The sequence below is a fragment of the Macaca fascicularis genome, chromosome 4, assembly GCF_037993035.2.
Source record: "Macaca fascicularis isolate 582-1 chromosome 4, T2T-MFA8v1.1".
Classification (NCBI taxonomy): domain Eukaryota; kingdom Metazoa; phylum Chordata; class Mammalia; order Primates; family Cercopithecidae; genus Macaca; species Macaca fascicularis.
This window is the reverse complement of record NC_088378.1, coordinates 3,812,453-3,835,318: the sequence shown is the minus strand read 5'-3', so window position 1 is coordinate 3,835,318 and position 22,866 is coordinate 3,812,453. Positions and strand designations below refer to the sequence as shown.

At 45.4% G+C, this 22,866-nt stretch overlaps 1 long non-coding RNA gene across 2 annotated transcripts in view; it reads left to right on the top strand.

Moving 5' to 3' along the window:
* Positions 1 to 22,866, top strand: part of LOC135970499 (uncharacterized) — a 90,322-nt gene that overhangs the window by 54,961 nt on the left and 12,495 nt on the right. For both annotated transcript variants that reach the window (XR_010586161.2, XR_010586162.2), the window contains exon 3: positions 22,489 to 22,589. This is a non-coding gene — a long non-coding RNA (uncharacterized lncRNA). The remainder of the gene's footprint in view (positions 1 to 22,488; positions 22,590 to 22,866) is intronic.

Sequence of the window (22,866 nt, the reverse complement as noted above, 5' to 3'; positions counted from 1 at the left end):
GCTAACGGGAGGGTAAACAGACTATAACTTAACTGTTGTACTAAACACCAAGTAGTGATTAATACACTACTAATCATCCGATTACAGGCAGCCAAGTGCTCAAACCATGTTCAAAAAAGACAAACACCGTGTTGTAACAATGAGGAGGTTCTGTACCTCGCTTCCATTTTTTGTGCATCACTTTCCTTTTTCTCTCCATGAATTCTCGCCCACCTGGAAACAGTGTGGGGTCTTTGAACCTGTTCTGGTTTGGGGACTGCCAAATTTGTCAAGAGTTCTTGCTTAAACTCTGTTACTTTTAATTTATCTAAGGTTTTTCTTTTAACAATGAAATACTTCGGCCAAATTAAATTTACAATAGTTTAATTGAGCAATGAATGATTCATGAATCGTACAGCCCCCAGAGTCACAGCATATTCAGAGATACTCCAGAGGTGCCTCGTCATCAGAACAAATTTAGAGATATAAAAAGTAAAGTGACATATAGAAATCGGGAGTGAGGTACAGAAATAGCTGGATTGGTTACAGGTTGCTGTTTGCCTTATTTGAACACGGTTTGAACACTCAGCAGTGTATGCATGGTTGAAGTACGGCTGCTGGGATTGGCCAGGACTCAGCGATTGTTACAGGTGCACACTTCTAAGTTGGGGTTGCAATCTTGTCTACCTATTAAGTTGGGTTACGGTTCATCCACAAGGGCTCAAATATAGAAGTACAGAGCCCTTCTCAGGCCATATTTACTTCACTTTATCACTATTCAGCCACAAAACAGAATGAAATCCTATCATTCATGTCATCATGGATGGAACTGGAGAACATTATGTAAAGTGAAATAAGCTGAGAACGGAAAGTTAAACACCGCATGTTCTTACTCCTATATGGAAGCTAAAAAAACAGTGTATCTAATTGAAGTAACAAGCACAACAGAAGATTCTAGAAGCTGGGAAGGCTAGGAGAAGGGGGCATAGGGAGACATATTTTAAAGCACACAAAGTCACATCCACACAGGAGGAAGGAGTCCTAGTGATCTACGCCACTGCAGGGTGACCAGGGTTAACAGTGGTGTAATATATAATAGTTTCAAATAGCTGGAAGGAGGATATTGAACATCCCCACCACAGGAAATGATAAATATTTGAGACAATGGATACGCTAATTACTCTGATCAGATCGCTATACAATATATATGACAAAACTTCACTAGGTACCCTATGAATATATACAATTATTATTTTTCAGTTAATAAAATAAAATAATGAAAATAAAGGGAAAATGACACTCATTTGTATTGAGTACCTCTTGGAAAGCAAAGTCGTGCAGGAAGAGGAAGGGGCACCAGTGCACCATGACCTCACCCTGTGTTCTCCCAGCACAGCCAGGGAGCAACTGGGTCTAGCTGACGATGAACTGAGCTGCAGACTTTCCCTGTTGGGTGCTGTTGAGCCCTGCAGTGTTGCGCACTGCAGAAGGGATCACGGGAATGCCTGTGCTGCCCTCCAGGGTCTCTGGCTGAGCTTCCATCCCGAACACTCTCCCTCACTGCCCTTTTTGGTCCTGGGGCCTGTGTAATTTGGGAAATGTCCATTGGCTGCCTTGCTGGCTGAAAATACGAGGCCACGGGTGTCCTTTTAATCTGTGTTCCTGGAAATGGTTCCCTCATGTTTGTGGAATAAGTAAATGAATGAACCAACACACCAAAGTGCAGGGAGGGAAGGACACAAGGGTCTAGATCTTTTCCTTTAAATTAATGGAGTAAAACATTTTGTATATTGTTTTCTGTGTGTGTGTGTATGTGTGTGTGTGTGTGTGTGTGATGGATTTTCACTTTTGTCCCCCAGACTCAAGTGCAGTGGCACACTCTGCTCCCTGCAACCTCCCCCTGCCTGGTTCAAGCGATTCTCCTGCCTCAGCCTCCCAAGTAGCTTGAGTTACTGGTGTGCATCACCATGCCCGGCTAATCTTTTCTTTGTATTTTTAATAGAGGCAGGGTTTCGCCATGTCAGTCAGGCTGCTTTCAAACTCCCGACCTCAGGTGATCCACCTGCCTTGGCCTCCCAAAGTGCTAGGATTACAGGCATTAGCCACCTTGCCTGGCCAGTACATTGTTTTCATTTCAACCATTGAAAAACCATACTGAGTACAAGTAATACAGATACACGATTCTCATTCCATTGCTCATATCTGCCTAAAATTCTTCCTCCATTGTTATAACATCTGTTATCTAGGTCAGAAGCCAAGGAAATTTATGGCTAACTTAACCCTCTTGGCTCTGAACCCAAAATTCAGTGGAATATCTACTCCCAATAAAAACAAACATCACAAAACCTGACATTTTACCAAATAGAGTGAGTCCTACACTTTTACCCTCAGTGCTTAAATCAGTGTGTGTGTTGCATGTATGTGTATATATCACATCTGGGGGTGTGTGTATATATATATATATGTGTGTGTATATATGTGTATATATATATATACACACACAATCATTTATATAATATAAAATATGCCTTTGGATATTTGGACTTTTAGCCTATAATACATCAGATGTGCTAGTAGGAAATTGGTAAGATGGTGATAGAACCAGACAAGAATGACTGCTAGCATAATAAAATTCATGAAGGATACAAATAACATAAAACCACAGTGGTCTGAGGCACCTGATTGCAGAGGCTGGGTCCTGGCTAGGCCCTGAAGGCATCCAGCAGCCTTTTCATTGGGCATTGGTTGCGAGGGTGGCTTCCATGGATCTCTGTGTAGCAGCTGCAGTGCCCAGTTGAAATGCACGGAGGCTGGAGGGAGTGCTGGTTGCCTGATGATGCAGGGCCTGCTCTCCTCACAAAGGGGAGGCCAGTCATAGACTCAGGGCGGGGCCCACATCATGGGGATCCTTTAGGGACAGGAACCCAGCTTTAGCCAAAGCTTAAAATCAATCATTTAAATTATCTAGAGAAAATTAAATTAGGTTCACAGTACTCAGATTAAGAAGGCAAAGGAGCGTGTAATATGGTACAAATGTACTATACAAATATACAAATATATTACAACAAAATTATAATGTGAAATTATGAATTATCTAATAATATTTGCCACTTATTTGGGGCAGAGTCTGGGACACCTGTCAATTTAACCAACCCTGTCTTGAGCATAGATGGAAAAACCCAATTAAAAGACCTCTTAGGGCCTACAAGCTTTATCTGAAAAGAAGTCATTTAACATTCTCTCAAAATGTTGACAAACTGTATTTGGGTTTTCAGGGCCTCAGTGAGGGTTTTCAGCCTCACTGGGAAGTCACACTGTTGAGTCATGATAGTCTCTGAAGTGGTAAAAGTGTAATTTTTGTAATATATGTAATATGTTACATATGTAAACTACTAAGCAACTTTCTGATTATATCAGCAACGTCATGATCTCCACCTTGCACCGCCAAAAGCTTCCCGAGGTGGGAGGCTGGGTTTCAGGTGTGGTCCGTGGGAGGGGTTCTGCGAGCAGGTCCTCAAGGAGGCTGGGGCCACAGAGGGAGGGTTGGGCCCTTTGAACTGCAGACACTGAAAGTGCTCTTTTGTCAATGAGGCCTAGTACGTAAAGAGTCCGCGGCTGGGCATCCCAGGAGAGTGCGGTCAGACCTCCACATAGAAGCTTCCAGAAGGAAACTAGAGCACGTCTGAGCTATTCCCCCAACCAGTGTCCTTTTAGGGAGGGGGAGTGCACGCCCAGACAGTGGAGGGCCTTGTGCCCATTTCCATAGGTAGGGAAAGCCCTGCCCAGAATCTCACTATCACTGGTGAAGAACCCAGTACCTAGAACAAGGAAACACATACGGCATCTTCCACCATGCAGCCAACAGAGAGTCACTGAGAAGCCAGCACAGCTCTTCCCTCTTCAGGGCTAGAACACCCGTCAGTGTCATCAGGGCACAGACAGCATTCTAATGAGCAGGAGCCACCTGATTCTCTAGCTCCCACAGTCAAAATGTTGGTAGGTCATTATTATAATTGTAGAGATTTATGAACTCTTTGAGTCCGGTTCAGCCCTGGCTACAGACTCTCCTGGCATAGGAAGGAAGAAAGGGCCCTCCTTTCCCATACCTTGATGATATTGCCAGGTGTACGAGGTCCCACAGCAAGGAAGTCGGCCAAAGACAATGTATTCCATCAGTGCGGGATCCTGATCCCTAGATCAGGGCCCACTGCTTTCCCCAGAAGACTGATGGACAACAGGATGCAGGAGGAGAGAATGATTCCCAGGGACCGGCAGCCTCCTTAGACAACAGCTCCTAGTTTTGGTGCTTTCTTCCGTCCAAGACAGACTCTGCCAAAATAACTGTGAGTCCAGGCTTTTTGTTCACATTTTACCTTGTTAGCACATTCAACACTTAAAGCACAGACAACCCAGCATAAATGCCCACTCCTCCTCGAAGCCCTTCCTTTCCCCCACTGGGGGGATTTTCTTTTCCCCCTGGGGGGTCCATACCACTTCACACTTACCCTATGGAAACAATTATGCTCGGCCCTAAATTACAGCCATGTGTGTTTCATAGATGATCCAGTTCAGTCTCATAACCCTAGCATCTGTCACAGTTCTCGGAACACAGCGGCCATTCAATCGCTTTTGGTTGAATTCAGTTGAATTTCCTGTACCCACTATGGGATGCGTTTAACTTACACTCCCCTCCTTTGGTAACTTCAGTCTCAGAATTGGGTCTACTTCGTGCCCTGTTATATAACTGGCACCTCAGTCCGCAGGAGGCACTGGACACCATAGGAACTTTTTGGATTGAAAAAGTACATGACTTCATACAACCCTGGACTGCTTTTCCTTTGAAGGAGTGTGAAGGGCTGACTACCAATTGCCCTGGGGGGTCCCAATGCACACTGGCTGCTCCTAGCGTCCCCGGCCCCTGTGCTCTCAGGAAGGAGCTAGTCCTTGGACTGAGACGTGCTCAGGGATACCCTCCCATCCTGCGTGTCACCTCCTAGGCTTACCCCAGTGCCTGGCTTGGTGTGGAGGAACGCAGGTCGGGCCTTCTCATCAGGCGCTGGTTCTAGGGGTGGCTTCTGTGGGTTTCTCTGCAGCAGCTGCAGCGCCCAGTTGAAATGCGCAGGAGGCTGGAGGGAGTGCTGGTTGCCTGGTGATGCAGGGCCTGCTGTCCTCACAAAGGGGAGGCCAGTCATAGACTCAGGGCGGGGCCCAGAGCATCAGAATCCCTTAGGGACAGGGAAGTAGCTTTAGTCAAAGCTTAAAATCAATAAATTATCTAGAGAAGATTAAAATCACAGTACTCAGATTAAGAAGGAAAAGGAGCATGTAATATGATACAAATGTACTATACAAATATACAAATATGTTACAACAAAATTATAATGTGAAATTATGAATTATTTAATAATTTTTGACACTTATTTGGGGCAGAATCTGGGACACCTGTCAATTTAACCGACCCAGTCTTAAACTTGAGCATAGATGGAACAGTCCAATTAGAAGACCTCTGAGGGCCTACAAGCTTTATCTGAAAATAAGGCATTTAACATTCTCTCAAAAATGTTGACAAACTGTATTTGGGTTTTCAGGGCCTCAGTGAGGGTTTTCAGCCTCACTGGGAAATCACACTGTTGAGTCATGATTGTCTCTGAAGTGGTAAAAGTGTAATTTTGCTAATAATATGTAAACTACCAAGAAACTTTCTGATTATATCAGCAACATCATGATCTCCATCTTGCACCGCCAAAAGCTTCCCGAGGTGGGAGGCTGGGTTTCAGGTGTGGTCCGTGGGAGGGGTTCTGCGAGCAGGTCCTCAAGGAGGCTGGGGCCACAGAGGGAGGGTTGGGCCCTTTGAACTGCAGACACTGAAAGTGCTCTTTTGTCAATGAGGCCTAGTACGTAAAGAGTCCGCGGCTGGGCATCCCAGGAGAGTGCGGTCAGACCTCCACATAGAAGCTTCCAGAAGGAAACTAGAGCACGTCTGAGCTATTCCCCCAACAAGTGTTCAGGAAGGGAGGTGGGAGTGCACACCCAGACAGTGGAGGCCCTTGTGCCCGTTTCCGTAGGTAGGGAAAGCCCTACCCAGAATCTCACTATCACTGGCGAAGCACCCAGTACCAAGCTCAGAGAATGTAAACTCTGGGATCCTGGAGATTAAAAAGTCATTGCCACACCACAGCCTACAACAGCAGGCAATGTAGGTGAATGTCCCCTTTGTGTATATCAGACTCTGTTACTGTGAAATGCCACTTGCTAAAAACTCCTGAGGTCAGAGTCCTCATCTGGAAAGAAAATACCACCCACCATTCAGTACTGAGCCACCATTTAACCCAACTGCATATGCACCTAGAACAAGGAAACACATACGGCATCTTCCACCATGCAGCCAACAGAGAGTCACTTAGAAGCCAGCACAGCTCTTCCCTCTTCAAGGGCTGGAACACCCGTCAATGTCATCAGGGCACAGACAGTATTCTAATGAGCAGGAGCCACCTGATTCTCTAGGAGCCACAGTCAAAATGTTAGTAGGTCATTATTACAATTGTGGAGATTTATGAACTCTTTGAGTCTGGTTCAGCCCTGGCTACAGACTCTCCTGGCATAGGAAGGAAGAAAGGGCCCTCCTTTCCCATACCTTGATGATATTCCCGGGTGTACAGGGTCCCACAGCAAGGAAGTCGGCCAAAAACAATGTATTCCATCAGTGCGGGATCCTGATCCCTAGATCAGGGTCCACTGCTTTCCCCAGAAGATTGATGGACAACAGGATGCAGTAGTAAAGAATGACTCCCAGGGACCGGCAGCCTCCTTAGACAAAAGCTCCTAGTTTTGGTGCTTTCTTCCGTCCAAGACAGGCTTTGCAAAAATAACTGGGAGTACATGCTTTTTGTTCACATTTTTACCTTTTTAGCACATTCAATGCTTAAAGGACAGACAGCCCCAGGGCAACTTTCTGTATGACCCGGGATCCAGCTGAAGTGTTAAACTATTTGATTCAACACTAGGAATTTCCACCAATAATGAACTGAAATGAGGAGAAAATATTTTGGAGTAAGGGACAGGGGCCCTTCTTAGGGCCCTAATTTTACAGATGCTGTAAAAGCAGTTTTCCCCAAGGTAGAGAACAAAATAAACATCGGCCAATGAATAGGCAGTGCTGCTCTTTACCGCTTACATGTGCAAAAGATAGAAAGACAACAGTACGTTTTTTATATAAAAAGAGCTATACTTTTAGAATTTCAAACATTAATTACAAAAGCATCTTCCTGCCTTACTCAGAATTCCTAGAGGCTCACCATACATAACCTGCATGTTTCCATGTCTCTTGAGCAAATACGCACCACAGCACTCCAGCCTAGGTGACAGAGTGAGACTTCGTCTAAAAAAAAAAAAAAATTGCAACTGCTTCCCTCTTATTGACCTTCCTTTTTTTTTTCCCCCTTTCCTCTTTTCCCCAATGCCCACTCTTTTCCCTTTAATTATTAAGGTCCCCAGACCCTCTTCAGGGGAAAAAGCATAAGCCACAGACTTTTCCTGTGGTTCTGTGTTCTTTTTCCTGGGTGTGTCCTTAACCTTGGCACATAAACTTCTTAAATGATTGAGATTTGCCTTCGCCAATTTCTTTGATTTACATTGTCTACCAGAGGCATCCAGTCTTTTGGCTTCCCTGGGCCACATTGGAAGAATTGTCTTGGACTTCACATAAAATAAACACACTAATGACAACTGATGAGCTAAAAACAAAAAAACAAAAATCGCAAATAAACTCATGATGTTTTAAGAAAGTTTACAAATTTGGGTTGGGTCACATTCAAAGCTCTCCTGGGTTACATGAGACCCGAGGGCTTGGTGGACAAGCTTGGTGCAGACATACAAAATATTCCACCTCATTGGGTGGGAACACGCAGTAGCTGCAGGCCTTGTGCAGGATTGTTCTAGGTCAGTGAAACCATGTGTGGAGACCAGTTGCCCTCAAGCACTTGGCCTGTAAATGGTCAACATCCTGCTGGTCACCTTTCCTGATGCATAGCTGTGGCTTACGGTTTATATGGAATGTAGAATGCTTCTCACTCCAAGTATACATGAGACAGTCCCGTTTTTTAAGTTGGCCAACTTAAAAAACTTCTTACATAAATATTCTTTTGAATAAAAGTTTGTATTGCTTGAAACCAAGAATGATTATTTTATTATCAAACCCGAGACCATGTACTATTTTTTTCTGTTAATTATCAGGAAAGTTCTGTTTTCTCAAGAAAGTTCTGAGGTACTGGAGGCCAAAGATCACGTCCCATGTGTACGCTCAGCCCCGAGACACCCAGAGTAGCCTCCTTTCCAACAAACCTGGGGTAGACTGAGCTGCTTGAAACGCAAACGCCATCACTAGCCCAAGTTGGGAGAGCTGACTTTGCCCCTTTGCAGACGGGAGATGGGCAGGTGTGGTCTCTTCCCTCACTGTGACCTGTGCCTGTGGTGTGGAGGCCACAGGCCAGCATGCACTCAGGGCCTTACACCCATCCTCGGCCACTGTTCGGCCTGTCACAGCCTGCTTCCTGCTCACGTGTGACAACAGGAGCCCAGTGCTTCAGCCCACCCTCCTCAGCCTCAAAGGCCCCCAGAGCCCGAGTTTCTGCCGATGGAAGCCGCCTCTCCCAGGAAGCCCAGCATGAATGTCCCTCCTCCTCAGAGCCCTTCCTTTCCCCCACTGGGGGGTTCTCTTTTCCCCCGGGGGGTCCACACCACTTCACACTTACCCTATGGAAACAATTATGCTCGGCCCTAAATTATAGCCATGTGTGTTTCCCAGGTGATCCCGTTCAGTCTCATAACCCCAGCATCTGTCACAGTTCCCAGAACACAGCAGCCATTCAATCAGTTTTGGTTGAATTCAGTTGAATTTCCTGTACCCACTATGGGATGCATTTAACTTACACTCCCCTCCTTTGGTAACTTCAGTCTCAGAATTGGGTCTACTTCATGCCCTCTTACATAACTGGCACTTCAGCCCGCAGGAGGCACTGGACACCATACAAACTTTTTGGATTGAAAATTACCTGACTTCATACAACCCTGGACTGCTTTTCCTTTGAGGGAGTATGAAGGGCTGACTACCAATTGCCCTGGGGGGTCCCAGTGCACACTCGCCGCTCCTAGCGACCCCGGCCCCTGTGCTCTCGGGAAGGGGCTGGTCTTAGGATGGAGGCTCAGGGCCGCCCTCCCATCCTGCATGTCTCCTCCTAGGTTTACCCCGGCACCTGGGTTGGTGTGGAGGAACACAGGTCAGGCCTCACTGGGTGCTGGTTCCGAGGGTGGCTTCTGTGGGTCTCTGTGTAGCAGCTGCCACGCCCAACTGAAATGAGCGGGAGGCTGGAGGGAGCGCTGGTTGCCTGGTGATGCAGGGCCTGCTCTCCTCACAAAGGGGAGGCCAGTCATGAACTCAGGGCGGGGCCCAGAGTGTCAGGACCCCTTAGGGACAGGGACCCAGGCTTCATCACACCTTCCTTCCTCCAAGCTTCAGAGTTCTCTCTCCGCCCCAGTGGGCCTTTTGCCAGTCCCGATGCCTGAGGCCTCAAAGGGCAATGCACAGGGGGCAGGCCTGGTGGGCTGCCTGGTGGGGAGGCGCCTGTTCTTCCTGGGGTCTCCTGTCACTTTACCCACATAGAATCTTAAAATATTTTATTTCTACAAAAAACAGTCGAGTTTCCAAAATGAATGTGTATCTTTTTGTTTAAGCCAGATTTGCACCAGAGATCCCAGTTGGAGCCCTCCTTCCAGCTCCCACCATGTGCCCGCCACCCCTGCAGTTCAGCACTACAGGAACTGGAGAGGCCTTCCCCGCATCTCAGAGTTGTAGACTCTCTACCCTCAGGCTGTGTCAGCTCTGGCAAGTGGCTGCCTCTGTGGATGACATTCGAATGTTTTATTGCCATCTATTCAATTATAGGCATCGCCGTCATCTTCCAGAAACAATCAGTTGCTTCACGTAACTGTATAAAACTGCACAACAAGCCACTGAAGAGGTTGCCCAAGTTCTGTCAATCACAGGGAAACATGGCTAATTTCCTCATCCGCAAAGGCGAAGGGATCACGAGGTCAGGGGATCGAGACCATCCTGGCTAGTACTGCGAAACTCCGTCTCTACTAAAAATACAAAAAATTAGCTGGACGTGGTGGCGGGTGCCTGTGGTCCCAGCTACTCGGGAGGCTGAGGCAGGAGAAGGGCATGAACCCGGGAGGCAGAGCTTGCAGTGAGCCGAGATCAGGCCACTGCACTCCAGCCTGGGTGACAGAGTGAGACCCTGTCTCAAAAAAAAAAAAGTAATTCATAATACATAATCTGAAAGGCATTTTTCTTTTTCCATTTGACATGTTCATGCACGGTTAATTATTTATTGTTTTCCTCCCAGCACATGTGAGGATAAATTTTCTAAAAATGAAGTGAAATGAGGTTCTTCCACCAGGACTGTCTTCCTGAGCGTCATGTGAGGAAGAGTGGGTGGATGGGGTTTATTTATTTTTTTTTTGGAGATAGAGTCTCGCTCTGTCACCCAGGCTGGAGTGCAGTGGCTCGATCTCCACTCACTACAAGCTCCACCCCCCGGGTTCACGCCATTCTCCCGCCTCACCCTCCCGTGTAGCTGGGACTACAGGCGCCCGCCATCACGCCTGGCTAATTTTTTGTATTTTTAGTAGAGACAGGGTTTCACAGTGTTAGCCAGGATGGTCTCGATCTTCTGACCTCATGATCCGCCCATCTCGGCCTCCCAAAGTGCTGGGATTACAGGCGTGAGCCACTGCACCCGGCCAGGTGGGGTTATTTTATCTGGGCTTCCTGCACTACCAGGGAAGGCAGTCCTGGCACAGGTAAGAGCCCCTGGGCTCGGATCACTGGTGTGTGGATTTGTAAATCCTGCGTTCACTCAGCCATGTTTCGTCTGTCCCTTCCACTGGAGATGTTGCACCTGCACCTCCGAGACTTCATGCTAACTCTCTGCTTGGGAATCTGGCAGAGGAAGGGCAAAGCTATCCAGACAAAAGGAGACTGCTAAGGGCACTTCGGCAAGAAAGATATGCAGTGTGCATTTTTTATAAAAATGTGATTTTTCCTAAAGTGAGCACTAGACGCAAACACATTTCCCCAAACCATTTGTCATTCCCTTTGATTATCTCCCTGATTTCACATGGGGCTCAGTTCTCTCCTTGGCTTCAGTTCTCCATGAGACTCCTGGTTACCAGACATAGAAAGGCTTGGAGATGGGCTTTGCACCTCCTGGTGACTGACCACACAGATTGTGGATTTTGACGTCAGAGACCCAACCCAGAGGAGCCCTGCATCCCACCACAGTGTTGGTCCAGCGTCTCCTCCCGTCCTGGCTTCGTGCTGCAGTCAACGTGCTTGGGGGGTCTCTACATTCTGTTGTGTGGACCTCACAAATGCCCACTATTATGGCATAAATCTCTCCCCAGCTTCCCACTCTTGGCACCAGGACACACTTATTTTACATGCCTCCCTGATGGGATCAAGAGGAGGATAGATTTATTATGATGTTTACATCTATAATTTTGGCAAAGTGCAAGAAAACTCTGTACCGATATGAAGAATTTTCTCCGTTTTATGACACCCCTATCCTATCCCTCAACTGAGCACCAAGACTTGCATCCCAGGTGGTTGATGGAAGAAAAACCACTGAGAGAGAAAGACTAAGGGAACTCGGGGGGTCTTCTGTGCCTCCCAAAGATCTTCCCAACCCGGTGGCCGAACCCTAGACTTTTTTCCAGTTAGCATTCCCCAAGAACCCTACAAGGAGCACAGTACCTGATTCACTGGGGGAGACAGTAAATATTAACTGAGAAGGGACTTTTATTACCATCTTTACTTCAGTACTGTTTGAAGGACTATAATGAACATGATACTTTCATAATAAATGTTAATCAAGACAGAGATACATTGAATTAAGTGCATAAACCAAGCCTCCCGTTTTGGAAGCTGTTGCCTTGGGGGAAGTGGTGGCGAGGGGTCCCCAGGGTCTCGGCTGGTAACCCTGGTGTTCTATGACTTGGTCTGGGTGCTGGTTACATAAGTGTGTTCTGTGTAAAATGCTTCAATCTCTACATGTGCACAGTAGTGCCCCCCTAATTCATGGTTTTGCTTTCTGTGGTCTGAATATAGGTGAGTGCAGCACAATAAGATATGATAAGGCTGAGAGAGACCACAGTCACTTAACTCTTCTCACAGTATGTTATAATTGTTCCATTTTATTATTAGTTTTATTGTTAACCTCTTACTGTGCCTAGTTTTTAAATTTTTTATTATTTATTTTTTGTTTTACTTTAAGTTCTGGGATATATGTACTGAACATGCAGGTTTGTTACATAGCTATACATGTGCCATGGTGGTTTGCTGCACCTATCAACCCGTCATCTAGGTTTTAAGCCCCGCATGCATTAGGTATGTGTTCTAATGCTCTCCCTCCCCTTTCCCCCTACTCCCAGTCAGGCCCTAGTGTGTGATGTTCCCCTCCCTGTGTCCATGTGTTCACATTGTTCAACTCCTACTTATGAGTGAGAACATGCAGTATTTGGTTTTCTGTTCCTGTGTTAGTTTGCTAAGGATGATGGTTTCTGAAGGGGTGGCCTGCTCCTCCACACCTGTGAGTATATCTTGTCAGGTGGGATGAGAGACTGAGAAAAGAAATAAGACACAGAGACAAAGTATAGAGAAACAACAGTGGGCCCAGGAGACCGACACTCAGCATACGGAGGACCTGCACCGGCACCAGTCTCTGAATTCCCTCAGTTTTTATCAATTACTATTTTCAGTATCTCAGCAAGAGGAATGCAGTAGGAGAGCAGGGTGATAACAGGGAGAAGGTCAACAACAACAACAAAAAAAACAAAAAAAACCATGTGAGCAAAGGAACCTGTGTCACAAATAAGTTCAAGGGGAGGTACTATTCCTGGATGTGCACGTAGGCCAAATTTATGCTTCTCTCCACCCAAACATCTCAGGGTAGTAAAGAATAACAGAGCAACATTGTCGCCAGCATATCTCACCTTGAGCCACAGGGCGGTTTTCTGCTATCTCAGAATAGAATGAAGGTACAATCGGGTTTTATACCAAGACATTCGTTCCCAGGGGCATGCAGGAGACAGAGGCCTTCCTCTTATCTCAACCGCAAGAGGCTTTCCTCTTTTACTAATCCTCCTCAGCACAGACCCTTCCTGGGTGTCAGGCCCACCAGGTCATATCTCAGGCTGTCTCAGTGGGGAGAAACCTTGGACAATACCCGGCTTTCCTGGGCAGAGGTCCCTGTGGCTCTCTGCAGTGCATTGTGCCCCTGGTTAATCTATAATGGAAAATGGCAATGGCTTTTACCAAGCATACTGCCTGTAAACATATTGTTAACAAAGCACATCCCGCACAGCCCTAGATCCCTTAAACCTTGATTCCATACAACACATGTTTCTGTGAGCACAAGTTTGGGGTTAAAGTTGCAGATTAACAGCCTCTCAAAGCAAAACAACTATTCAGGGTACAGATCAAAATGGAGTACCTTATGTCTTCCTTTTCTACATAGTCACAGTAACAGTCTGATCTCTCTCTTCCCTGCAGTTTCCAACTTCATTCATGTCCCCGCAAAGGACATTAACTCATTCTTTTTTATGGCTGCATAGTATTCCATGGTATATATATGCCACATTTTCTTTATCCAGTCTATAATTGATGGACATTTGGGTTGGTCCCAAGTCTTTGCTATTGTAAATAGTGCTGCAGTAAACATTAAGGACTAACTACCAGGTGCCCCCAGGGGTCCCAATACATACCACTGCTCCTAGTGACTCCAGTCCCTGTGCTCTTTGGAAGCGGCTGGTCCTGGGACAGAGGCATGCATGGGGCCACTCTCCCATCTTTGGCTTGAGTTCTCCATGCAATTCCAGGTTATCAGACATAGAAAGGCTTGGTGATGGGCCTTTGTGTGCATGTGTGCCTGTGCCTTTACAGTAGAATAATTTATAATTTTGTGGGTATACCCAGTAACCCATTGCTGGGTCAAATGATATTTCTGGTTCTAGATCCTTAAGGAATCTCTACACTGTCTTCCACAGTGGTTGAATTAATTTACACTCTCACCAATAGTGTAAAAGTGTTCCTATTTATCTGCATCCTTGCCAGCATCCGTTGTTTCCAGACATTTTAATGATCACCATTCTAACTGGCAATGCTAAATGAAATATCTCATTGTGGTTTTGATTTTTATTTCTCTAATGACCAGTGATGATGAGCTTTTCTTCATGCTTCTTGACCGCATAAATGTCTTCTTTGGAGAAGTGTCTGTTCATATCCTTCACCCACTTTCTGATGGGGTTGTTTTTTTCTCGTAAATTTGTTTATGTTCCTTGTAGATACTTAATATTAGACATTTGTCAGATGGATAGATTGCAAAAATTTTCCAGTATTCTGTAGGTTGCCTGTTCACTTCTTTTGCTGAGCAGAAGCTCTTCAGTTTGATTAGATCCCATTTGTCAATTCTGGCTTTTGTTGCAATTGCTTTTGGTGTTTTCATCATAAAGTCTTTGCTCATGCCTATGTCCTGAATGGTATTGCCTAGATTTTCTTCTAGGGTTTTTATTCTTTTGGGTTTTACATTTAAGTCTTTAATTCATCTTGAGTTAAGTTTTGTATATAGTGTAAGGAAGGGGTCCAGTTTCTGTTTTCTGCATATGGCTAGCCACTTTTCCCAGCACCATTTATTAGATAGAGAATCCTTTCCACATTGCTTGTTTTTGGCAGGTGTGTCAAAGATCAGATGGTTATAGATGTGTAGTGTTATTTCTGAGGCCTCTGTTCTGTTCCATTGGTCTCTGTATCTGTTTTGGTACCAGTATCATGCTGTTTTGGTTACTGTAGCCTTGTAGTATAGTTTGAAGTCAGGTAGTGTGATGCCTCCCGCTTTGTTCTTTTTGCTTAGGATTGTCTTGGCCATACGGGCTCTTTTTTCGTTCCATGTGAAATTTAAAGTAGTTGTTTTTAGTTCTGTGAAGAAAGTCAATGGTAGCTTGGTGGGAATAGCCTTGAACCTATAAATTACTTTGTGCAGTATGACCAGTTTCACGATATTGATTTTTCCTGTCCATGAGCATGGAATTTTTTTCCATTTGTTTGTGTCCTCTGTTATTTCTTTGAGCAGTGGTTTGTAGTTCTCCTTGAAGAGGTCCTTCACATCCCTTGTAAGTTGTATTCCTAGGTGTTTTATTTTCTTCATAGCAATTTTGAATGGGAGTTCACTTGTGATTTGGCTCTCTGCTTGTCTATAATTGGTGTGTAGGAATGCTTGCAACTTTTACACATTGATTTTGTATCCTGAGGCTTTGCTGAAGTTGTTTATCAGCTTAAGAAGTTTTCGGGCTGAGACAATGGGGTGTTCTAAATATATAATCATGTCATCTGCAAACAGAGACAATTCCACTTCCTCTCTTCCTATTCGAATACGCTTTATTTATTTCTCTTGCCTGAGTGCTCTAGCCAGAACTTCCAATACTATGTTGAATAAGAGTGGTGAGAGAGGGCATCATTATCTTGTGCCAGTTTTCAAAGGGAATGCTTCCAGCTTTGGCCCATTCACTATGATATTGGCTATGGCTTTGTTATAAATAGCTCTTATTATTTTGAGACATGTTCCATCACTACCTATTTTATTAAGAGTTTTTAGCATGAAGGGGTGTTGAATTTCACCAAAGGTCTTTTCTGCATCTATTGAGATAATCATGTGGTTTTTGTCATTAGTTCTGTTTATGTGATGGATTATGTTTATTGATTTGCATATGTTAAACCAGCCTTGTTTCCCAGCAAGCTCACTTGATCATGGTGAATAAGTTTTTGATATGCTACTGGATTTGGTTTGCTCAGTATTTTACTGAGGATTTTTGCATCGATGTTCATTAGGGATATTGGCCTGACATTTTCTTTTTTTGTTGTGTCTCTGCCAGCGTTTGGAATCAGGATGATGCTGGCCTAATAAAATGAGTTAGGGAGAAGTCCCTCTTTTTTTTTTTATTGTTTGGAATAGTTTCAGAAGGAATGGTACCAGTTCCTCTTTGTACCTCTGGTAGAATTTGGCAGTGAGTCTGTCTAGTCCTGGGCTTTTTTTGGTTGTTAGGCTATTAATTACTGCCTCATTTTCAGAACTTTTTATTCATCTATTTATAGATTGAAATTCTTCCTGCTTTAGCTTTGGGAGGACGTATGTGTCTAGGAATTTATCCATTTCTTCTAGATTTTCTAGTTCATTTGTGTAGAGGTGTTTATAATATTATCTAATGGTAGTTTGTATTTCTGTGGGATCAGTGGTGATATCCCCTTTAACATTTTTTATTGTGTCTATTTCATTCGTCTCTCTTTTCTTCTTTCCCAGTCTGGCTAGTGGTCTGTCTATTTTGTTAATCATTTCAAAAAACCAGCTCTTGGATTCATTGATTTTTTGAAGGGTTTTTCTTGTCTCTCCCTTGCACTTCTGCTGTAATCTCAGTTATTTCTTGTCTCCTGCTAGGTTTTGAATTTTTTGCTCTTGCTTCTCTAGTTCTTTTAATTGAGATGTTAGAGTGTCAATTTTAGATCCTTCTTGCTTTCTGATGTGGGCATTTAGTATTATACGTTTTTCTCAGAATCTCTGTGTCCCAGAGATTCTGGTACATTGTCTCTTTGTTCTCATTTGTTTCAAAGAACTTTGTTATTTCTGCCTTAATTTCATTATTTACCCAGTAGTCATTTAGGAGCACGTTGTTTGATTTCCATGTAGTTGTGAGATTTTGAGTGAGTTTCTTAATCCTGAGTTCTAATTTGATTGCACTGTAGTCTGAGAGGCTGTTTGCTATAATTTCAGTTCTTTTGCATTTGCTAAAGAGTGTTTTACTTCCAATTATGCAGTCGATTTTAGAATAAGTGCTATGTGGTGCTGAGAAGAATGTATATTCTGTTGATTTGGGGTGGAGAGTTCTATAGATGTCTATTAAGTCTGCTTCATTCAGAGCTGAGTTCAAGTCCTGAATATCCTTGTTAATTTTCTGTCTCGTTGATCTGCCTGATGTTGACAATGAGGTGTTAAAGTTTCCCACTATTATTATTCGGGAGTCTATGTCTCTTTTTACTTGTTTTCTGAATCTGGGTGCCCCGTATTGGGTGCATATATATTTATGATAGTTAGCTCTTCTTGTTGCATTGATTCCTTTACCTTATTGCATTGATCCTTTTACCATTATGTAATGCCCTTCTTTGTCTTTTTTGATCTTTGTTAGTTTAAAGTCTGTTTTATCAGAGACCAGGATTGCAACCCTGCTTTTTTTGCTTTCCATTAGCTTGGTAAATATTTCTCCATCCCTTTATTATCTCACATGTCTTTGCATGTGAGATGTGTCTCCTAAATACAGCACACTGATGGGTCTTGACTCTGTATCCAATTTGCCAGTCTGTGTCTTTTAATTGGGGCATTTAGCCCATTTACATTTAAGGTTAATATTGTTATGTGTGAATTTGATCCTGTCATCATGCTGCTAGTTGGTTATTTTGCACACTAGTTGATGCAATTTCTTCATGGTGTCGTTGGTCTTTATATTTTGGTGTGTTTTTTGCAGTGGCTGCTAATGGTTTTTTTCTTTTTATATTTAGTGCTTCCTTCAGGAGCTCTTGTAAGACAGGCCTAGTGGTGACAAAATCCCTCAGCATTTGCTTGTGTGTAAAGGATTTTATTCATTGTGAAACTTAGTTTGGCTGGATATGAAATTCTGGATTGAAAATGCTTTTCTTTAAGAATGTTGAATATTGGCCCCCACTCTTTTCTGGGTTGTATGGTTTCTGCAGAGACATCCACTGTTAGTCTGATGAGCTTCCCTTTGCATATAACCTGACTTTTTTCTCTGGCTGCCCTTAACAGTTTTTCCTTTGTTTCAAATTTGGAGAATCTGACAATCGTGTGTTTTGTTGTTGCTCTTCTCGAGGAGTATCTTAGTTGTGTTTTTAGTATTTTCTGAATGTGAATGTTGGCCTTTCTTGTTAGGTTGGGGAAGTTCTCCTGGATAATATCTTGAAGTATGTTTTCCAACTTGGTTCCATTTTCCCCATCACTTTCAGGGACCCCAATTAGTTGTAGGTTTGATCTTTTCACATAGTCTGATATTTCTTGGGGCTTTGTTTGTTCCTTTTCATTATTTTCTCTAATCTTATCTTCTGGCCTTATTTTATTAAGTTGATCTTCGATCTCTGATATCCTTTCTTCTGCTTGATCAATTCAGCTATTGATACTTGTGTATGCTTCACAAAGTTCTTGTGCTGTGTTTTTCAGCTCCATCAGGTCATTTATGTTCCTCTCTAACCTGGTTATTTTAATTAGCAGTTCCTATAACCTTTTGTGAAGGTTCTTGGTTTCCTTGCATTGGGATAGAACATGATCCTTTAGCTCAGAGGAGTTTGTTATTACCCACCTACTGAAGCCTACTTCTGTCAATTCATCAGACTCATTCTCTGTCCAATTTTGTGCCCTTGCTGAAGAGGAGGTGTGACCATTGGGAGAAGAAGAGAGGCATTCTGGATTTTGGAATTGTTGACATTTTTGTTCTGTTTTTTTTCCTCATCTTTGTGGATTTATCTACCTTTGATCTTTGAGGCTCATGACTTTTGGATGGGGTTTTTCTGTTGATGTTGTTGTTGCATTTTCTGTTTGTTAGTTTTTCTTCTAACAGTCAGGCTCCTCTTCTGCAGGTCTGCTGCAGTTTGCTAGAGGCCCACTCCAGTCTCTCTTTGCCTGGGTATCAGCAGCAGAGGCTGCAGAACAGCAAAGATTGCTGCCTGATCCTTCCTCTGGAAACTGCATCCCAGAGGGGCACCGGCCTGATGCCAGCCAGAGCTCTCCTGCATGAGGTGTCTGTCAACCACTGTTGGGAGGTCTCTCCCAGCCAGGAGGCATGAGGGTCAGGAACCCACTTGAGGAGGCAGTCTGTCCCTTAGCAGAGCTTGAACACTGTGCTTTGAGAACCTCCTTGTCAGGATCCGCTGCTTTCTTCTGAGCCAGCAGGCAGGAATGTTTAAGTCCGCTGAAGCCATGCCCATAGCCACCTCTTCTTCCAGTTGCTCTGTCCCAGGGAAATGGGAGTTTTATCTATAAAGCCCTGACTGGGACTGCTGCCTTTCTTTCAGAGATGCCCTGCCCAGTGAAGAGGAACCTAGAGAGGCAGTCTGGCCACAGCCTCTTTGCCACACTGTGTTGAGTTTTGCCCAGTCCTTAGTACTGTGAGGGGAAAAACCACCTACTGAAGCCTCAGTAATGGCGGATGCCCCTCCCCCCACCAAGCTCCAGTGCCCCAGGTCGACTTCAGATTGCTGTGCTGGCAGCGAGAATTTCAAGCCAGTGCTTCTCAGCTTGCTGTGGGGGTGGGACCTGCTGAGCGAGACCACTTGGCTCCCTGGCTTTGGCCCCCTTTCCAGGGGAGTGAGCAGTTCTATCTCGCTGTGGTTCCAGTCACCACTGGGGTATGAAAAAAAAAACCTTCTGCAGCTAGCCCAGTGTCTGCCTGAACAGCTGCCCATTTTTGTGCTTGGAACCCAGGGCTCTGGTGGTATAGACACACGAGGGAGTCTCCTGGCCTGCAGATTACAAAAGTCATGAGAGAAGCATAGTATCTGGGCCAGCAGCACAGTGCCTCATGGCTTCCCTTGGCTGGGAAAGGGAGGCCCCCCACTCCTTGCACTTCCCAGGTGACGTGATACCCCACCGTGTTTCTGCTCGCCCTCTGTGGGCTACATCCACTGCCTAACCAGCCCCAGTGAGATGAACAGGGTACCTAAGTTGGAAATGCGGAAATCGCCCACCTTCTGCATTGGTCTCACTGGGAGCTGCAGACCAGAGCTGTTCCTATTCGGCCATCTTGCCGGATCTATCCTGCTTAGTTTTTAAACTAAACTTTGTCATAGGCGTGCATGCCTGAGAAATGTCATAGTGCATGCAGGGTTTGGTACTTTCTGTGGTTTCAGGCATTTTACTGAGGGTCTTGGACTGTGTCCCTGAAGGATAAGGGGCGGTATAATTGTGCATTTTCTGTATCAGTGTTATAATTCAATAACAAGTTTCAAAACTGAAGTGCACGCATGGCAGGTGAAGAGCATTTGGAGTTACTACTACTAACTAGCGTATTAGTAGAAAAGTATCTTGGCCAGCAGTTATGAAACAGATTCCAGTCCCGTGTCTTCCACTAGCCAGCTGTGTGACCCAAACAAGCCACTAACCTGCATGAATATTCTAGCGTTCCTCGTCAATATCATGTAAGTAATTTGAACTACAATTAGTGTAATGCCCGGTCCTTCCCAATCCCCAAATCTCTCCCTGGGTCAGGACCTCCACATTGCACTCCAGCTGCTGTCTCCTTTCTGGGAAACCCTCCAGGAGGGTCTGGGCACCCTCACCAGCTGCACTTTTTCTCTGGTCTCTTTAGGCCACTCGATTCAGGTCTTCATCCCCAAAAACTCCATTGAGCTGCTCTGGCCGTGGATGCCAGTGACATGATCCCTGCTAGACCCAAGATTCACCCTCAGTTCATGTCTAAGCAGACACGCCAGCAGCAACTGATGCTGTCGCCAAGTCAGTCTTTCTGGGATCACCTCTATCTGGGCCCTGGGCTGGCACGAACTCTTAGGTCTTCATTTACCTCACTGGTTGTGTTTCTGGCTCCTCCCCGTCTTCCTGACCTCTAAAGACGGGAAGGACGGAGGATTCCGATGTCCACGCTTTGCTCTCCTCCATCCTCACTCATCACAGCTGGTCTCTTGACTTCCAGTTTCCTATCTTTCCAGATGGAATCTCCAATAGATTCCAGTCCTATGGATCTAACTGCCCCTCAGTAAAACTACCTGACTGTCTGCTCACATGCAGAAATTAACTTTCCCAGCCCCAAACCTTGATTTCTTTACCCCACAAACCTGTTCCTCTCCCAGGCTTCCTCAGTCTGAGTAAACGACTTCCTCGTTCTTCCAGGTCTTTGTTAGGGCAAAGGCCTGGAGCTTTCCTTGGCCGTCTCTCTCTACACTGGCGTCTCCCTAGACTTTACCTTTAAAGAACATCCAAAATCTGACCACTTCTCAGCACCTCCCCTGCCACCATGACCACCTTGGTGTGAGCTGATGTTATTTCTTGCTGGGGTGATTTGACAGCTTCTTAACTCAGCCTTTTTGTCTTACTCCTGGGCTGATGGTGTCTTCTCCGTCTTGTAGCTAGAATGATCTTTTTATAAAGAAGTCACTTCATGCCACTCCTCTGATTAAGGCCTTCTAGTGGGTTCTGTACTGGGCTCAACAGTGTCCCCCAAAATTCATGTCTTCGCAGAACCTCGGGCTGTGACCTTTGGAAATGGGGTTGTTGCAGATGTGGTTAATCCAATACGACTGGAGTCCTTCTGTGGACACCAGTGACATGAAGTTCCTGTTCTTAGAGGAACTAGGCACAGAGACACAGAGAGGAGGAGGCTGAGCAAAGTCACAGACACACGGGGAAGAGGCCGCGTGGAGATGGCGGCAGAGATTGGAGGGGTCCATCTACAGGCCAAGGAACACTGGGGATGGCTCGCAGCTCCGGAAGCTGAAGAGCCAGGAAGGATGCTCCCTGAGGGTTTCAGAAAGGCCTGGCCCTACTGCCATCTTGATAGACTTCTGACCTCTAAACTGTGGGAAAATGAATGAATTCCTGCTGTTTTTGCCACCCAACTGTGTGGTGCTTTATTATGACATCCTGGGAAACGAATATGGGTTCCCATGTGGCTCAGAATAAAGCTTAAGGGCCTTACCTTGGTGCTGGGCCCTGTGCGATCTGGGCCCCTCCGTGGGCCTCCTCTCTGACTCCAGCTCCGCTTTACCTCCCTGGCTTTCCTGCTGGGCGCTCCAGCCTCTCCCACCAGCTTGTCAGAGGAAGCGGCGTTTCCGCCCTGCACACAGCTGCGCCATGCCTGTCCTCACACCCTCACCCTATTCCATTGCTCTTCCTGCCTCTGGCCACCCACAAACTGATTTTACATTTTTTCTGTAGAATAGAAACTTACTGAGAACAAAACATTGCTGTTTAATGCCTGCTTCATTGACTGTATCTATGTCAATGTGTGGCACTTAGCAAATGTTTGATATTAAGTACATACTTCTTGGATGAATGAATAAATATCCTAATTTGCTTATTAGATAATTTTCTTGTGTGATGAGAATGAGACCTGCTTGGAATTTGTCGGGGTTAAGGATGGAAGTTGAACAGATAGATGAGGTCTCAGGAAAGGTTGCTGCAAGAACAGAAATCACAATTGCCTTCTGCAGGACTGGGCAGGTGAGGGAGGAGTGAGGGGAGGGTCCTCCAAGGGGGCTGGCCTGGCGGGAAGGCCTGGGAAGGAGGGACAGGGATGCTGAGTGGGGCTTTCTTCCCTGCTTGGAGGCCAAGTGAGATCCATGGCTAAGTACTGAATGTGATGTTCCCAAATCTGCTTCTCTTCAAGGCCGCTGTGCTCTCCTTGGAGCGGAGTGTGTGGACTGTGCAGCTCATCGGATGTGCCCACAAACACACTGGTGCCCACGGGCACACTTCCAAGTTGAACAGGTAAACCCTCTGGGTTGCAGGGTCGTATTTTCAAAGGCCCACCCTGTCATCGGTGGCCTTGTAGGGCCATGGCTGGAGATGAAGCAAAGCCCGCACTGCCAGCAGTGGGCGGGAAAGAAGCATTCCCTGAGGAAGGAGGCTTCCTGTTGCCCACACGCATCAGGACAGGCAGACGGAGGCGTCATGGGAGATAAATAACTTGCTTTGCGTTCCTGGTGTGAGACTTTACCTTCCAAAGCAGACTGGTGGAACGCCTCTGTAGATTTTTGTTTTGTCT